Genomic DNA, 5,536 nt, shown 5'->3' on the forward strand with positions numbered 1-5,536 from the left:
TTCAAAAAGAATACTCAGGGCCCGTCTAGTTTGGACCGAATACTCGACCGCTTGTGCTAGATACATGGCACCCACGAAAGGCCAGCCAATCACACCAACAGGGATTGTTGGGTGTTCAAGCAGGCAGGCAAGCTAAGAGCCGAAAATAAAGACAAGGGGCTGCATAGCGATGACGAGGATGAGCCCAGGCCGCTGAACAACAGTGGACAGAAGGGTTTTCCCCCACAAGTGCGGACGGTGAACATGATATACGCAACCCACATTCCCAAGAGGGAGCGGAAGAGTGCGCTACGGGACGTATACGCGATGGAGCCAGTCGCCCCAAAGTTCAACCCATGGTCCTCCTGCCCGATCACTAGCATCCCACTAGCATCCGTCACGGCGGCTTCGCCGCATTGGTTCTCGACCCAATTATCGACGGATTTCATCTCACAAGAGTCCCCATGGACAGCGAAAGTAGCCTAAACCTGCTTTATTAGGATACAGTGCGGAAAATGGGCATAGATCCCTCGTGGATTAAGCCCACAAAAACGACCTTTAAAGGCGTTATACCAGGTGTAGAGGCCAACTGTACAGGCTCAGTAACACTTGAAGTGGTCTTCGGGTCCCCAGACAATTTCTGAAGCGAAGAGTTAATCTTCGATATAGTCCCGTTTCGCAGTGGCTATCACACCCTGCTCGGGCGAACCGCATTTGCAAAGTTCAATGCGGTACCGCACTATGCATATCTCAAGCTCAAGATGCCAGGCCCTCAAGGAGTAATCACGGTCAACGGAAACACTGAACGCTCCCTCCGTACGGAGGAGCACACGGAGGCCCTCGCAGCGGAAGTACAAAGCAGCCTTCTTAGGCAATTCTCCAGTCTGGCCGTTAAAAAGCCAGACACTGCCAAGCGCGCCCGGACTAACCTACAACAAGACCGCCTGGCGCGTTCTGAGAAGGCGTAGCAATGCGGCCCCAACCCCAGCCCTCGCGACATAGCGAAACCAGTGCCTCGCGTACATAACTACGCTCTTGAAATACCATGGGCGCAGGGGAAGGGGCACAATAACGGCAAACCCAAAATACGGCTTAAAACGTACTAGGGGCTGCGGAATTCTTTTTTTAATTTTCTCTTACTTTCAGGACTCCATACTTCGGACGACCTGTTCGGCAATTCAATTGCCGCACAAACAATGCAAGATCCAGGGAAGCAGACAAGCCATGCCGCATTATGGAACTCCCAGGTGGTCTCTGTTACGAGCAGTATACCTGTTTTGGCATACAATTCCGCGGCCTGCTCCTGGCCAGGACATGTTAAATAGCCCAATATCTTTTGCTTATCGCACTACTTGTATCGTTCTGCTTTGATAGCAGCCTTTCTATTAACAATGCATAGCTTTTTGTCTATTTTTTGCATTATCCTCCTTTCATATATATGTTTATTAAATGACATGTTGCACCCGTACACCATGGTACGGCAAACACACCAGGGGCTTCAGTACCCCTCAATATGGTGTGAGAAGCCCGTACACTTTCACAAGTGCGGCACCCCGAACTTATAGCACTATATGCATCGGCTCCGAATCATGAATTGGGTCAATAGTTGGGTTTGCCCGGCTCCTATGTTTTGGTGCCTTACGTTCCGCTATATCGGCTAAGGTAGCACTAGGAGAACCACTGCGATTGTGCCCCAGTTGAGCTGGGTTACGCACCTCAGTGGAGAAAGCTAAAACTGACTGTCATGATGAGGCGAGAGACCAGTCGCTGTTCGAGAGGTTTTTCGAGTCCCTAAAGACTTATGCCGCTTCGAGCGAGGAGCCGGCTTTGTCCGGCCAAGGCGTGGATAGCGCCCCGAACTCGGTCTTCCGAACTAGGGGCTACGCCGAAATTTAAAATTATAGAGTTCTATGGCTAAGTGAGAGTGTTCAAGAATTATAGTCCGATTGCCTGGTTCGTTGTGCTGAGCGCCTCGCTCGAAGGACCCAACTATGGGAAAAAGAGCGCTCAGGTTTATCCCGAACACCCCAGCACTAGTGGCATGGGGGCAGAAGCCAACGACTAGCCATCTCTCAATTTTTTGATAAACGGCCGCACAGAAAGTATTATTTTAAATTCAACAAGCATTTCTTAGCGCATATGAACAAGTTTTCAGCGCACAGGATAAACACGAGCGAGTTCATTCAAAAATTACATCCTTGGTACACTCATCCGCCACAAGGCGGGCACCTGCAAGAACATCCTTATAGTAGTTCTCGGGCTTGCGATGCTCCTTCCCCGGCGGCGGCCCATCCCTCACAAGCTTCTCACCGTCCAGCTTACCCCAGTGCACCTTTGCATAGGCAAGAGCCCTACGGGCACCTTCGATGCAGAAGGAGCGCTTGATGACCTCGAGCCTTGGACAAGCCTCCACCAGCCGCCGCATCAGCCCGAAGTAGCTCCCAGGTAGGGCCTCTCCGGGCCACAGCCGAACTATGAAGCCCTTCATGGCCTGTTCGGCCGCCTTGTGGAGCTCGACCAGCTGTTTCAGCTGGTCGCTCAAGGGCACAGGGTGTCCGGCCTCATTATACTGAGACCAGAACACCTTCTCCATCGAGCTGCCCTCTTCAGCTCGGTAGAATGCGGTGGCGTCGGATACGCTGCGGGGAAGATCTGCGAATGCCCCTGGAGAGCTCCGGATTCGGGTAAGTAAAAAGTAGTTTACTTTTATATTTCTGCTTTGCATAAAGAATGCCTTACCCGCTGCTATCTTTTTCATCTCCTCCAACTCTTGGAGGGCCTTTTGGGCTTCGGCCTTGGCAGACTTGGCAGTCTCAAGGGCCGCCGCGAGCTCGGACGCTTGCGTCTTTGACTCAAGCTCCAAACTCTCATGTTTTTTCATGAGAGCCTGAAGCTCTTGCTGCACCTCGCCGAACCGGGCCTCAAGTTTCTCTCACTCGGTGCGCTCCGCGGCCGCTTTCTTTTCGGCCTCGGACAGCGCCTGCTTGAGGGTCGCCACCTCAGTCGTGGCCCCTACAATAAGCAGTACAATCCTGTTATTTTTTGCAATCACGTCTTTTTATAGGCACTTTTTTCTATAAGGTATTTCTTACCTTCTTTCTCCTCGAGCTGCCGCTTGGCAAGGCCGAGCTCTTGCTCGGTCCACTCGAGTCCCTGTTTCAGGGCACCCACCTCCGCAGTCAGTGCGGCGATGGCTAGCAGCGAAGCCTGCATACGCATATTGACTCTTTGTTGTTAGACTCCTACAAAATTTAATAGATCCTCTATTCGGCTTTTCTTTCCGAACGCCAAACAGAGCATCAGGAGCTACTGTCTATGCGGTTATGTTCTTACATATTTTTTACTTACCTCGAAGCCTGTTAGAAGGCTAGCGCAAGCTTCACTCAGTCCGCTCTTGGTGGACTGAACCTTCTGGATCACCATACTCATAATAGTACGGTGCTCCTCGTCGATGGAGGCATCGTCAAGCACCTCCAGCAGATTGTCCGGCACCTCCGGTTGGACGGAGGCCGCCGGCTCAGAAGGCTTGCTCCTCTTGGAAGGAGTTCACCTACCGCGGTCCGGAACTGTTGAAGATTCCGGTGCGGTGTCCGACACAAAGCCGGACTTGGAGCCCTGGGGGGTCTTGTCCCCTTTACTCCTGGAGTCCGGGAGGTCGCCTTGCGGCTCCTCCAGGACCCCCTCCTCCTGCCCCGGATCTCGTTGCGACGCCACTTCAGCGTCATCCGCAGTGCGGGGGGACACAGCGGGCGGAACTGAGTTCACGTCCGATGAATCCAGGGAGCCGCTCGATGACTCGTTGAGTTCGGCCCGGGGCGGGCTGCATAATTATGTTCGACATTAGGGAAGGCTGTGCAACAAAGGAACGTCATGAGTTACTCTGATATCCGAATACTTACGATTTCGCCAGACGCTTGGCCCTATCTGGCCACTCCTCTTCATCCTCTTCGGCGTCGGGGGAGTAGTTCGGCGGAGGGGTCTTCCTCTTCCTGGACCCTTTGGCCTCCCCCGTTGGGGCGGCCTTCCTTTTCTTTCCTCCCCCCGCTGGAGGGGGAGAGTGTTCTTCTTCCTCCTCCTCGTTCTCATGGGAGGAGAGCGTCTCGGACTCGTCGGATGACGAGTCCGACACCACCACATTACAGGTACTCTTTCGAGTCCCCGTGGCCTTCTTCTTCTTGGCCTTCTTCTCCGGCACCACATAAGGCGCCGGAACCAGCAGCTTCACTAGGAGAGCAGGGGCTGGGTCTTCGGGCAAGGGAGTCGGATAGTTAATCGATCCGGACTGCGCCTGTCAAGCCTGTCAAAGGTGAGGGAGTTTAGATCCCGCATAGAGTCAAACTATGAAGAAACTTAACATCCTGTAAAAGGTGAAAATAGCTTACCTCGCTAGCGTGACGCTGCGAGCTGTATCCGCGGTCCTCGGAAGCGGATGTGGGAGCCTCGGCGCCTTTGGTTAGCACCTTCCAGATGTCTTCATACGTCGTGTCGAAGAGCCGGTTAAGGGTTTGGTGCTGCGCCAGGTCAAACTCCCACAGATTAAACCCCCGTTGTTGACATGGGAGGATCCGGCGGACGAGCATAACCTGGACTACATTGACAAGCTTGACCGGCTTGCTCACCAGGGACTGAATGCATGTCTGCAATCCGGTCACCTCTTTTTCGTCGCCCCATGACAGGCCCGTCTCTTTCCAGGACATAAGCTGCGTGGGGGTCCGGATCGAAACTCGGGGGCTGCGATCCATTTTGGATCACGCGGCTCGGTGATGTAAAACCACCATGATTGCCACCCCTTCAGGGTCTCCATGAAGGAGCCCTCGAGCCATAGGACGTTGGCCATCTTGCCCGCCATGGCGCCTCCGCACTCCGCTTGGCTGCCGCGCACCACCTTGGGCTTGACGTTGAAGGTCTTGAGCCAGAGGACGAAATGGGGGCGGATGCGGAAGAAAGCCTCGCACACGACGATAAATGCCGAGATGTTGAGGACGAAGTTCGGCGCCAGATCGTGGAAATCCATGCCTTATTAGAACATGAGCCCCCGGACAAATGGGTGGAGTGGGAAACCCAGTCCGCGGAGGAAGTGGGGAAGGAATACTACCCTCTCATGGGGCCTTGGGGTGGGGAGAAGCTGCCCTTCCTCGGGAAGCCGGTGCACGATGTCCTTGGACAAGTATCCGGCCTTCCTTAGCTTTTTGACATGGCCCTCCGTGACGGAGGAGACCATCCACTTGCCTCCCGCTCCAGACATTGCTGGAGGAGGTTGAGGTAGGAAGCGCGGGCTTGGGCGCTGGAGCTCGAGTGCGCAGGAGATGGATAGGCAAAGTAGGAAGAAGGCGTAGGTAAAAAGGTGGATCCTTATCCCCTTATATGGGCGGATGCGGTTGTGCGTCCCCACCAGCCTAGTAAAACTTGCTTGCCTCCCAAGCGTCCGTATTGATGAGAATCCCGTAGAAGGGGGCACACGATCTCTGCTTTGACAAGACGTGCCAAGGAAACCGCCTCGCTAAACGTGCTGAGGTGGAAAAGTAAAAACGATTCGAGTAAAGGACTTGGCCGTAGT

The sequence above is a fragment of the Triticum dicoccoides genome, chromosome 2A, assembly GCF_002162155.2.
Source record: "Triticum dicoccoides isolate Atlit2015 ecotype Zavitan chromosome 2A, WEW_v2.0, whole genome shotgun sequence".
NCBI lineage: Eukaryota > Viridiplantae > Streptophyta > Magnoliopsida > Poales > Poaceae > Triticum > Triticum dicoccoides.